This window comes from Bos grunniens, chromosome 4, assembly GCF_055505025.1.
Source record: "Bos grunniens cultivar Pamir isolate PY7600 chromosome 4, Bosgru_T2T1.0, whole genome shotgun sequence".
NCBI classification, from domain to species: Eukaryota; Metazoa; Chordata; class Mammalia; order Artiodactyla; family Bovidae; genus Bos; species Bos grunniens.
This window is the reverse complement of record NC_141168.1, coordinates 107,848,672-107,862,655: the sequence shown is the minus strand read 5'-3', so window position 1 is coordinate 107,862,655 and position 13,984 is coordinate 107,848,672. Positions and strand designations below refer to the sequence as shown.

Sequence of the window (13,984 nt, the reverse complement as noted above, 5' to 3'; positions counted from 1 at the left end):
AATACTTATTGATTGTTTCCTGGCATATAATTAAAGCCAAAATCTGTTCTCTTACCCAGAAAGCAAAGCACTTAAATTGCCTGTCTAGTTTTGTGCGAGTTTTGCATCTGTCTACGTGTAATAGACTTTTGTTGCCAAATCAACGAGGCATTCAAAAGGAGGTATTGAGTTGCAAAATGGCAGCTCTCCTTGGTTCATATTTCTCACTGCATCTTCATAAGTTCACAGAAGTCACCAGACCCTTCAGTCATACTGAGGTATGTATGAGTGCTAGAAGAGAGCTAGAGTTGTTTTGATAGAAAGCAAGTGATTTTTGTCAGAATGAGCTTAAGCTTAGTAATTTTCTGTTAATTTTAAGAAAAGTGAGCTGCTTCCTATTTTATTTTGGCTTTTGAGTAAAATTCAAAAGCCAGTTGAACTATAAGGTAGATTGTGATCTTCTGGAAGTAAAGACAGTTTTGACCCAAATGTGGAATATAACTCCTTTTCAAGGAAATTATACAAGATAGCTGTGTTTTGAAATGTTTCTTTTGTTTTATAATGTGGTTCGCCATGGAGTCATAGTTACATAGTTTGGAAGACGCCATATGGTTATGCTAAGGTAAGATGACTAAAAGAATAGGAAGTTAGGATGGGGGGATATAAAAGTAGAAAGTGCACAAAGTGATTTGTATATGTAGTGTGCACAGTGGGTTCCTGTGGATTATTCAGGATTTCATTTAAGGTGAAATTTATTCTATCAGCCAAGAGGTAAACAGGATCAATCATGGGATCATAGCATCTAGAGAATTAAAACTCAAAAAATGAACAGCTGTTTCCAGAACTGGGACCAGAAACTTATCTTGTATGCATGGTTCTGAACAATCTGCCAACCATGTTGTTCCAATAAAGGTTCAGTGCCCTACAGTTTTTCTGTTACTGTGGGGCCCAGGCATCAGATTATAGTTGAATTCTTGTAGGTGGACATGAAGTAATGTTCCACTTCAATACTGGCCTGATTATTTATGAGAACTATAGGAAATTCCACTTATGAGAAAAGTTAGGAAACATTAGAATGTAGGTATACTAAAAATTCTGTTACTTGTGAGGTTTTTTTGGATGAAACAGAAGAGTTTAGGGGTACCAAAAAGTCATTCTGATTTTATTGTGGTTTTAATGTTTGATTTATTCAAGTTACATTATCAAAAACATAGTTTTTTAATTTGATTTACAAATCAATACTAAGTGATCTTTGAATATTTAGTTCCTATATACGGACTTAGCTAATTGAACATCTGCAAACATTTTAAATTGCATTTATGAATTTGTTATATTTGATTTCCTTTTTATGTACTATTATCAACTGACAATATTTTCAAGTACTTAAGAAGTTCTTATACATATCTATTATTCTTATACATATTGTAAATTTTAAGTTTTCTTAAATCTTCTATACATAACTCAGTCTTTCCTCTAGTCGAAAGATACTTTCCCATTTAGGAAGCAAACAACTCTCATCTCAGGTAACAGGTTATTCTCTACCAAAGGCATAAAATCTACCAAAGGCATTCACATCTGAATTTTATTCAGATTTTATGTAGATTTTATGTAGTATTTTATAGTATTCTTTCCATGCTATAATCAAGGAAGATGTGGCATCAAATATATAATTTGGGGAGTCACCTAATTAGCATGCTTGTGATTACTCATATCTAGAGATTTTTGACAGAAAAGCTAATTTTGATACCTGTAGGAGACCCTGAGTAAGAACACAGAAGCTTGTTTATTGTCATGTCAGAGACTCTAGAATGTTAAGAAAAGGACATTCGCATAATCCACCTTCCTAGACCCAAGTTCTGCACTTGATTTCATAGTCCTACTCAGAGAAGCCTGCAGTTCCCAGACAGTTTGCCCATTTGATTTGATTTATTCAGTTCAGTATTCAGTTCAGTCGCTCAGTCGTGTCCGACTCTTTGCGACCCCATGAACTGCAGCTCACCAGGCCTCCCTGTCCATCACCAACTCCCGGAGTCCACCCAAACCCATGTCCATTGAGTCGGTGATGCCATCCAGCCATCTCATCCTCTGTTGTCCCCTTCTCCTCCTGCCCCCAATCTTTCCCAGCATCAGGGTCTTTTCAATTGAGCCAGCTCTCCACATCAGGTGGCCAGAGTATTGGAGTTTCAGCTTCAACATCAGTCCCTCCAATGAACACCTGGGACTGGTTGTATCTCCTTGCAGTCCAAGGGACTCTTCAAGAGTCTTCTCCAACACCACAGTTCAAAAGCACCAATTCTTTGGCACTCAGCTTTCTTTATAGTCCAACTCTCACATCCATACATGACGGAAAAACCATAGCCTTGACTAGACAGACCTTTGTTGGCGAAGTAACGTCTCTGCTTTTTAATGTGCTGTCTAGGTTGGTCACAACTTTCCTTCCAAGGAGCAAGCGTCTTTTAATTTCATGGCTGCTGTCACCATCCACAGTGATTTTGGAGCCCAGAAAAATAAAGTCAGCCACTGTTTCCACTGTTTCTCCATCTATTTGCCATGAAGTGATGGGATCAGATGCCATGATCTTAGTTTTCTGAATGTTGAGCTTTAAGCCAACTTTTTCACTCTCCTCTTTCACTTTCATCAAGAGGCTCTTTAGTTCTTCTTCACTTTCTGCCATAAGGGTGGTGTCATCTGCATATCTGAGGTTATTGATATTTCTCCCAGAAATCTTGATTCCAGCTTGTGCTTCCTCCAACCCAGAGTTTCTCATGATGTACTGCAGATTTGATTTAACATTTATTCAAATTTTAGGTAATGCAGATCTTTTCTGTCAAAGTCTAAAGACAGCTGACAATGAAGGAGTCCTAAGATATTGAAATGCCTTGTCTAAATTCTGTAATTGCTTTATATTCTCAGAATCAAGCAACTTGTACAAGTGTTTCAAGTGATATATGGTGGAATTTAGGATAGCTCATACAGTTTTTTTTTGTTGTTGTTTTTCTGACTTATAGCCACTTCTTCTATGGGTAGGCTAGTCTAGTGGCATTTCTAAAGAGTCATTCCTGAGATATGAACTACAGAAATGACCCCTGAAAGTATAGTCTTAAAAGATATGGACAGCAAAATCTGGACCTCTCTCTACTCTGAGAATAGGAGTGTAGATTGACCATAAACTGAAGAAGGCTAAGTTAAATACCAGACTGCACTGGAAAATCACTACATTAAAACAAATAGCCAAATTGTGTTTCAAAGATCATATGGATAGTTTTGAGATTGCATTTGTTGATAAAGAGGTAAATAGTATTCCTCAATATTTTTCAAAGATTAGCAAATAACATATATACAACAATAAATTCAGACCTAATTAAAAATTAGAAAACAGTAATGTTTTGATTGATCTAAAAGGGTAAGAAATCAAGTCAGCCTCCTAAAATTTAATGAATACTACCTGGGGTATAAAATTTGTCAGGTTTTGGGTGGTTGTAAAGAAATCAACTATTAATAGAGTGTAGGGTAAGAGTTGCTCATGGGTGGGTTCCTAACCAAAGTGCTATCATGAGGTGAGCTGAAGTTGTATAACTTGACCTCAAATTACCATATCTGATTCAGTACATCTTCCCCTACAGCACTAAAACAGAGAAGTAGCTGGAAGGAAGCTAAGGGGTCTTCTTTAGTCCAAATCATCTGGCAGTAAAATGGCCAAGCAGGCAAACAGTCTCCATGTATGTGATGAAAGACAGCCTTCTCATGTCGGGGCAGGCTGTTGGTCACGGGGACTTTGACTGGGTATCCTGGGCTGATATCAACATCTGAGTCCTAGAACACTAGAGCTATCAGATTAGAATGAAATTAAGATGTTTCTAAAAGAAAATATACTAGATGTGTGCTCTTTCTTCTTTACTAATTTTAATTGCGTTTCATGTATAGATTTTTCTAAAATATCTAACACAAAATTTTTTTTAACATTACAAATAAGACTGAGGTACCTGTTGACCAGCCTCTTCAAATCTAATGTCTTCTTTGAAAGCAACCACCATTATCAGTATGAAGTGTATCTTTTCAGTTCACTTGCTATGCAACTATATGGACATATTTACTGTTAGAAAATGTATTTTATGTTGCTGTTTTTTAAATATTTAAAATGGATATACATGTTGTTTTGCGATTGCTTCAGTCACTTGAGTATCTTGCTAATCTTTTTTTGTATGTCAGTAAATGAAGACATTTATTAAGTGCTTATTATGTGCTCTTCCAAGCATTTATATATGTGTTAATGCATTTAGTCTTTATTATGTTGTTATCATCATGCCTGTTTAGAAGCTGAGGATTCTGAGGGAAAGAGCAATTAGATAAATTGCCCAATTTGGTGACAGCCTCTGCTTTGGATTCAATTCAAGGAAGACTAACCCCAAGTCTCCTCTCATGGTGACTATTTCACACCGTCTCTCTAAAGTACATAAGCCCACCTCTGATACAATATGTACCAACCCAAAGCCCTATGGGCCCATCTTTTGTGAACTTGCAGTGACTTAATGATATGCAGATACTGTTTGAGTTTAAAGATGCCACCAAGTTCCTCATTAAGCTCAGCATTTTGATTGATAATAGCACAAACCAGGCAGGGTGGTGGTATAAGGTGCGAGTGTTTTTGAGCAGAATAATCCACATAAGAACGCAGAGCAGACCCCATTGTTATGCTGCTCCAGTTCCCTCTGCTGATGTCCGGTCCTGGTCCACGGGCAGCATTCCTTTTACGTCAAAAACAACATCAATCTAGTGGAAAACCTGAATGACTCAGACCATTACTGTAGGGAACTGGTTTCTGTATAATATGATCTACAACATCCTAATTTCACAGAACAGTTTTCATAAGAGCTGCTAAAATTGTGATCAAATCCATTAAACTCTTTTAAAGGCTCCAGTGTGAATCAATACTGAAGCTAGCCTTAAAATGCAGGTATTTTGAGGTGAAGTCCCACCCACTCAAAACTGCATTATTGTCAGCTGCTTCATACCTTTTCTGTATTTTTCTGCTGTGTTTATTGATCCCCTTGTGTCTGCTCTTCTTTTGTACTTCTAGCTGCATTTGAGTCAGAGATAAGCTGTTTCAGAGTCTGAAGGGTCTGAAAGAAAGAAAAGAGAAGAAAGGAGAGGAGGGGAAAGGGAGTTTTCCTCTGATGCTAATGGCCAGGAGAACAAGAAACACTGACGAGAAAGGGCAGAGGAAGAACCCCGGGTCCTGGGCTATGAGAGCAGCGTTGCGCCGTGCTGTTGATTGGCTCTCTGTAGAGGCTGAATGACGGTGAACATGGCCACCTAGACCCTTACACTCTGCTTTTCTTCGTGTGTGCTTAGTCGCTCCGTTGTGTCCAGCTCCTTACACTGAGCAGCACATAACTTGGCAATGTTGAACCAGTTGAACCATCGTCATCCACAAAACTGACAGCTAATTTTTCCATGTAAAGATTTTATTTCTTGGATAAATACACAGTCAAATAAAATCCCCCGTTTTTTTTTTTTTTTTTTAAATATCCTTCTGGGAATTGGCCAAATAAGCCCTTGATGGGTATTTTTGTTTGGAACATAAAGTAAGACCAAAAAGAGGTTTCAAACAAGGTGGAAGATTGCTTGTGAAGTTTACTTTCAGACTTGAGAGGGGCCTTCTAGGATGAGGCTAGGCTTCTGAGGACTGCGCTCTATCCAGTCTTCCACAGATTAAGTGTGATACGGTCAGTAGACAAGTCAGTGACCACTCAGCCTTGGTTTTCCTACCTGAAAGAGAAAGCTGGGCTAGAACCCCTGAAGTTCAAATTGTAATATTCTGATTTTCATGTGACGTGATTTTAAAAAGCTAGCTTCTGCTGGCCGTTAGATCACCCGTTAGTTCCCAGCAGCAGGAGTCCGGTACACATTTCCCTTCTCTCTCACACATGCCCTCTAATACTTCTGAGGGGGGATTATCCGTGATGTCTTTAGTAGTTGCTTCCTCTGGACATTTCTTCCAACTTCCTTCTGGCGTAAGAGTTGATGAAGTGAAAGGTCTCAGCTCAATTACGGTTTTCTGGTTCTTGAGAAAAATTTTTTTATTCCTCAGGATGGGAACACAAATTACTGTTATAATACATTGTTGTTGTTCAGTTGCTAAGTTGTGTTTGACCTTTGTGACCCCATGGACTGCAGCACCCTGGGCTTCCCTTTCCTTCACCATCTTCTCAGAGATTGTTCAGCTTCAGATCTCTTGAGTCAGTAATGCTATATAACCATCTCATACTGTCACCGCCCTTCTCCTTTTGACTTCAGTCTTTCCCAGCATCAGGGTCTTTTCTAGGGAGTTGACTTTTCACATCAGGTGGCCAAAGTATTGGAGCTTCAGCTTCAGCATCAGTCTTTCCAATGAATATTCAGGACTGATTTCCTTTAGGACTGACTGGTTGGATCTCCTTGCAGTCCAAGGGACTCTCAAGAGTCTTCTCCAGCACCACAATTCAAAGGCATCAAGTCTTCTGCGCTCTATCACTGCTATAAAGAGACCCTGAGATCTTTGTTTTCAGGCCTTCAGAAATCGTCCATTGGATGTGAGTTGTGGTTGGCCACTCGGGTAACGGCTCTACAGCCCTGCTTCTCAGGCTTTAGCTAACTCTGCGTTCAATAGATGTTGTTACATGCGTGCTATCCGGTGGGTTACACCCAGTCAGTGCTAGCTGATGATAAAACAGGCATCTGAGATTGTTATTTTGCAATTGTCCAAAACCAAACCAGGCAAATTACTGAATAGCAATGGAGTAAGGTTCCAGGATAACCTCTGTACTCCCAACCCTGCTAATAGCAGTTTTCATGTCCGCTTACTTTATTTGTTCAGCATCGAGTGATGAGGTAGCTCCTACAGTCCTGGATGTTGTGTACTGTGCTGGGTGCTCCAGAGCTCAGGTTCTGTCATGCAAGGAATCATGCTCACAAAAGAAGAATGAGCTTCTTTCTTAGGTCTTTCTGTCACTGGGTAACCAAAGCTGTTACTAAACCAACAAAAGAAGAAATCGTCTGAGAAATAATTTTTCTATAGTTTTCAACATCTTCCTTTTTTGATACGCTTCCACATATGTGAAAGATTAATAATATTTCATAATAACCTGTTGGAGAAGTGAATTTCCTAGTCACATCATATGTGAATTGACAGCTGAAAACCCTGAACTCTCACTGCATTAAAATCTGATTCTAATAATTTGTTCAACATCAGCTAAGTTGGAGTGCACAGGCTAGTGGCCTAGGAGTCAAGAAACTAGAAAGGTTTGGTAGCTCATCAACTAGCTGTATGGATGAGGACAAGACAGTCAAGTTTTCTGAGCTTCAGGAGAGCAAAATATATGCTTGGCTATATATACTTGGCTACTCTTTCTGTTGGAGCTGTTGTGAGGAACAAATGAGATGGTGTATGGGCAGTGTGTGGGATTATAGAATGTGCAGTCCAAATATGAGATAGACAGATTGTAAGATGTGTGTGTATAGCAGTGTATCTGGATTATTGCATTCCTCTATGTTGTATTTCCATGTTTTATATGTAAACAAGAGCTTGTAAAGTTGATTCTCTCCCAATGATCACAACTCTTAAAGGGCAGTTACGAGTTCAGAATTTGTTAGAAGGAGGAAATTAAAGTAATCAAGGGGATTTTTTTTTTTCCATTGACATGTGAAAAATGAAAGGACTACTGATTAGAAAACATTTAGCTGTCTTTAAATATACCTGAATGGTCTGACTTTTCTGTTATCCACTTTTCTTTCAAATATAGGAAATGAAAAGGAAAACTTCTGTATATAGTGTTATTCAGTGGATGTATCTCTCAGGGAACAATATATTTAATTTTATTTGTTAGAACCATATGCCAAGCACCATGTTCCATAGATAAGAAAGGTACAATCTGAGATGCTTCCTTGTTTTTATAACATAATATATTTAAGCATCAGATCAGATTAGATCAGTCGCTCAGTCATGTCCAACTCTTTGCGACCCCATGAATCACAGCACGCCAGGCCTCCCTGTCCATCACCAATTCCCGGAGTTCACTCAGACTCACGTCCATCGGTCAGTGATGCCATCCAGCCATCTCATCCTCTGTCGTCCCCTTCTCCTCTTGCCCCTAGTCCCTCCCAGCATCAGAGTCTTTTCAATGAGTCAACTCTTCGCATGAGGTGGCCAAAGTACTGGAGTTTCAGCTTTAGCATCATTCCTTCCAAAGAAATCTCAGGGCTGATCTCCTTCAGAATGGACTGGTTGGATCTCCTTGCAGTCCAAGGGACTCTCAAGAGTCTTCTCCAACACCACAGTTCAAAAGCATCAATTCTTCGGCGCTCAGCCTTCTTCACAGTCCAACTCTCACATCCATACATGACCACTGGAAAAACCATAGCCTTGACTAGGCAGACCTTTGTTGGCAAAGTAATGTCTCTGCTTTTGAATATGCTATCTAGGTTGCTCATAATTTTCCTTCCAAGGAGTAAGCGTCTTTTAATTTCATGGCTGCAGTCACCATCTGCAGAGATTTTGGAGCCCAGAAAAATAAAAGTCTGACACTGTTTCCACTGTTTCCCATCTATTTCCCAAGAAGTGATGGGACTGGATGCCATGATCTTCGTTTTCTGAATGTTGAGCTTTAAGCCAACTTTTTCACTCTCCACTTTCACTTTCATCAAGAAGCTTTTTAGTTCCTCTTCACATTCTGCCATAAGGGTGGTGTCATCTGCATATCTGAGGTTATTGATATTTCTCCCGGCACTCTTGATCCCAGCTTCTGTTTCTTCCAGTCCAGCGTTTCTCATGGAGTACTCTGCATATAAGTTATTTAAACAGGGTGACAATATACAGCCTTGACGTACTCCTTTTCCTATTTGGAACCAGTCTGTTGTTTCATGTCCAGTTCTACTGTTGCTTCCTGACCTGCATACAAATTTCTCAAGAGGCAGGTCAGGTGGTCTGGTATTCCCACATCTTTCAGAATTTTCCACAGTTTATTGTGATCCACACAGTCAAAGGCTTTGGCATAGTCAATAAAGCAGAAAGAGATGTTTTTCTGGAACTCTCTTGCTTTTTCTATGATCCAGAGGTTGCTGGCAATTTGATCTCTGGTTCCTCTGCCTTTTCTAAAACCAGCTTGAACATCTGGAAATTCACTGTTCACATATTGCTGAAGCCTGGCTTGGAGAATTTTGAGCATTACTTTACTAGCGTGTGAGATGAGTGCAATTGTGCGGTAGTTTGAGCATTCTTTCGCATTGCCTTTCTTTGGGATTGGAATGAAAACTGACCTTTTCCAGTCCTGTGGCCACTGCTGAGTTTTCCAAATTTGCTGGCATATTGAGTGTAGCACTTTCACAGCATCATCTTTCAGGATTTGGAATAGCTCAACTGGAATTCCATCACCTCCACTAGCTTTGTTCGTAGTGATGCTTTCTAAGGCCCACTTGACTTCACATTCCAGGATGTCTGGCTCTAGGTCAGTGATCACACCATCGTGATTATCTGGGTCGTGAAGATCTTTTTTGTACAGTTCTTCTATGTATTCTTGCCACCTCTTCTTAATATCTTCTGCTTCTGTTAGGTCCATACCATTTCTGTCCTTTATCGAGCCCATCTTTGCATGAAATGTTCCCTTGATATCTCTGATTTTCTTGAAGAGATCTCTAGTTTTTCCCATTCTGCTGTTTTCCTCTATTTCTTTGCATTGATTGCTGAAGAAGGCTTTCTTATCTCTTCTTGCTATTCTTTGAAACTCTGCATTCAGATGTTTATATCTTTCCTTTTCTCCTTTGCTTTTTGCTTTTCTTCTTTTCACAGCTATTTGTAAGGCCTCCCCAGACAGCCATTTTGCTTTTTTGCATTTCTTTTCCAGGGGGATGGTCTTGATCCCTGTCTCCTGTACAATGTCACGAACCTCATTCCATAGTTCATCAGGCACTCTATCTATCAGATCTAGGCCCTTAAATCTATTTCTCACTTCTACTGTATAATCATAAGGGATTTGATTTAAGTCATACCTGAATGGTCTAGTGGTTTTCCATACTTTCTTCAATTTAAGTCTGAATTTGGCTTAATAATACTGTGAAAAATAATTTTATGGGGCAATGCCACTGGGAAAAATTGTTTTACTTTATTAATATTCATCAGATCAGATCAGATCAGTCGCTCAGTCATGTCCGACTCTTTGCGACCCCATGAATCGCAGCACGCCAGGCCTTCCTGTCCATCACCAACTCCCGGAGTTCACTCAGATTCACGTCCATCGAGTCAGTGATGCCATCCAGCCATCTCATCCTCTGTCATCCCCTTCTCCTCCTGCCCCCAATCCCTCCCAGCATCAGAGTCTTTTCCAATAAGTCAGCTCTTTGCATGAGGTGGCCAGTGTACTGGAGTTTCAGCTTTAGCATCATTCTTTCCAAAGGAATCCCAGGGCTGATCTCTTTCAGAATGGACTTGTTGGATCTCCTTGCAGTCTAAGGGACTCTGAAGAGTCTTCTCCAACACCACAGTTCAAAAGCATCAATTCTTCGGTGCTCAGCTTTCTTCACAGTCCAACTCTTACATCCATACATGACCACTGGAAAAACCATAGCCTTGACTAGATGGACATTTGTTGCCAAAGTAATGTCTCTGCTTTTGAATATGCTATCTAGGTTGGTCATAACTCTTCTTCCAAGGAGTAAGCGTCTTTTAATTTCATGGCTGCAGTCACCATCTGTAGTGATTTTGGAGCCCAGAAAAATAAAGTCTGACACTGTTTCCACTGTTTCCCCATCTATTTCCCATGAAGTGGTGGGACCGGATGCCATGATCTTCGTTTTCTGAATGTTGAGCTTTAAGCCAACTTTAATATTTTCTGCAACTCAGTTATTTGCTTTATTTTTAATAATTTAAGTCCAAGAGCCACTTGATGATTAATTTCTTCAATATTATTACAATTTAATGACTGGCACTCTGAAAAGATAAAATAGGATTAATGATGAAACTTCATTATTTCTAAGAAGTGGCTACATGTACAAATGTAAGGAGTAGTACCATTGCAAATAGATTCAACCGGAGAACACTTTTTCTCAGCCAGTGAGGAACATACCTAAGTATGTTCATGGGTATCCTTCCCTCTTCCCTTGGAGATGGTAACTTTTGAGTCCTGACTTAGCCTCTGGGCAGCAAGATTAAGAGTAGGGAGAGGCGGACTAAAGAGAACCACATCAGATTCTCCCTCTAGCCTTTACCGAGCCATTTGGTGTGACTCTTTTTTTTTTTAATTTTAAGTTGTTTTATTTAAAGACTTGAACATGTTCCTTTGAAGAATCAGTGTCTTTTATGGTGAGGAGAGTAGATATCCAAGAAAAAGAAATGAGACAGAGATGCATGCAAATAACTTGGAATGTAAACTTAGAAGTTAATAAAAGGAAATTTGGAGAGGATATATTTATTTTTAACTTTTTAGCTCTTATACTGTATTTTTTATCTTCTGGTTTTATTGAGATATAATTGATATTCAGCACTGTATAAGTTTAAGGTGTGCAGCGTAATAATTTTATTTACATCATGAAATGATTACCACATTAAGTTTAGTGAGCATCCATCACCTCTTATAGATACAAAGTAAAAGAAAAAGAGAAAAATTATTTTTTCCTTGTGATGAGAACTCCTAGGATTTACTCTCTTAAACGTCATATATAACACACAATGATGTTAATTATATTTATCGTGTACATTATATTCCTGGTACTTATTTATCTTATCACTGAAGTTTGTACCTTTGACTACCTTCATCTAACTTCCCCTTCGCCCAACTCCCACCTTTGATAAAGACAAATCTGATCTTGTTTTATGCATTTCTTGGGTGGGTTGGTTGGTTGGTGTTGAAGTATGACTGACCTGCAATACCGTGTCATTTCCTGCGCACAGCATAGTGACTCAATATTTGTATACATTACAAAATGACCATCACAATAAGCCTATTTACCGTCTGTTACTATACAAAGATATCACATTGCTGTCCACTGTGTTCCCCACTCTGTACGTTTTATTCCCGTGATTCATTTGTTAACTGGAAGCTTGTACGTCTTATCTCCCTCACCTGTTTCATTCATTGCACATCTCTGACCACCACCCCTGCTTGTTTTCTGTGTCTAAAACTCCATTTCTACTTTGTTATGTTTGTTTGTTTTATGGTTTAGGTTCCACATGTAGGTGAACACATACAGTAATTGTCTTTCTCTGTCTGACTTACTTCACTTAGCAAAATACCCTTTAGGTCTATCCCTGTTGTTGCAAATAGCAAGCTTTCATTGTTTTTTATGGCTGAGTAATAATATGTATGGAACTAATATAATAAAAATAATAATAAGTATGGACCTAACAGAAGCAGAAGATATTAAGAAGAGGTGGCAAGAAGACACAGAAGAACTGTACAAAAAAGCTCTTCATGACAGATTATCTCTTCAAAGCAGATAATCACGATGGTGTGGTCACTAATCTAGAGCCAGACATCTTGGAATGCAAAGTCAGGTGGGCCTTAGGAAGCATTGCTATGAACTAAGCTAGTGGAGGTGATGGAATTCCAGTTGAGCTATTTCAAATCCTAAAAGATGATGCTGTGAAAGTGCTGCACTCAATATGCCAGCAAATTTGGAAAACTCAACTGTGGCCACAAGACTGGAAAAGATCAGCTTTCATTCCAATCCCAAAGAAAGGCAATGCCAAAGAATGTTCAAACTACCCCATAATCGCACTCATCTTACACACTAGCAAAGTGTAATGCTCAAAATTCTCTAAGCTCCAATAGTACATGACCATGAACTTCCAGATATTCGAGCTGGCTTTAGAAAAGGCAGAGGAACCAGAGATCAAATTGCCAACATCTGTTGAATCATGGAAAAAGCAACAGAATTCCAGAAAAACATCTACTTCTACTTTATTGACTATGCCAAAGCCTTTGACTGTGTGGATCACAGCAAAATGTGGAAAATTCCTCAAGAGATGGGAATACCAGACCACCTGACCTGCCTCCTGAGAAATCTGTATGCAGGTCAAGAAACAACAGTTAGAATGGGGCATGGAACAAGAGACTGGTTCCAAATTGCGAAAGGAGTACGACAAAGCTGTATATTGTCACCCTGCTTATTTAATTTATATGTGGAGTACATCATGAGAAACGCTGGGCTGGAAGAAGCACAAGCTGGAATCAAGATTGCTGGGATATGACGAGAAATATCAATAACCTCAGATATGCAGATGGCATCACCTTTATGGCAGAAAGCAAAGAGGAACTAAAAAGCCTCTTGATGTAAGTGAAAGAGGAGAGTGAAAAAGTTGGCTTAAAACTCAACATTCAAAAAGCAAAGATCATGGCACACAGTCTCATCACTTCACGGCAAATAGATGGGGAAACAATGGAAACAGTGACACTTTATTTTCTTGGGCTCCAAAATCACTGCAGATGGTGACTACAGGTATGAAATTAAAAGACGCTTGCTCCTTGGAAGAAAAGCTATGACCAACCTAGACAGCATATTAAAAAGCAGAGACATTACTTTGCTGACAAAGGCCCATCTAGTCAAAGCTATGGTTTTTCCAGTAGTCATGTATGGATATGAGAGTTGAACCATAAAGAAAGCTGAGTGCTGAAGAATTGATGCTTTTGAACTATGGTGTTGGAGGAGACTCAAGTCCCTTGAATTGCAAAGAGATCAAAATAGTCAATCCTAAAGGAAATCTGTCCCGAATATTTATTGGAAGGACTAATGCTTAAGCTGAAGCTCCAATCTCTTGGCCATCTAATGTGAAGAACTGACTCCTTAGAAAAGACCCTGATGCTGGGAAGGATTGAAGACAGGAGGAGAAGGGGACGACAGAGGATGAGATGGTTGGATGGCATCACCGACTTGATGGACATGAGTTTGAGCAAGCTTTGAGAGTTGGTGATGGACAGGGAAGCCTGGCATGCTGCACTCCATGGGTGGCAAAAAGTCAGTTTTTTGTTTTTTTTTT

At 39.3% G+C, this 13,984-nt stretch overlaps 1 protein-coding gene and 1 pseudogene across 38 annotated transcripts in view; one reads left to right on the top strand and one right to left on the bottom strand.

Moving 5' to 3' along the window:
• The window catches only part of PPP1R9A (protein phosphatase 1 regulatory subunit 9A), a 349,650-nt gene that overhangs the window by 298,468 nt on the left and 37,198 nt on the right, over positions 1-13,984 (top strand). The gene's annotated exons all lie outside the window — the stretch shown is intronic.
• LOC147374650 (small nucleolar RNA U3) lies at positions 2,987-3,081 on the bottom strand (annotated as a pseudogene).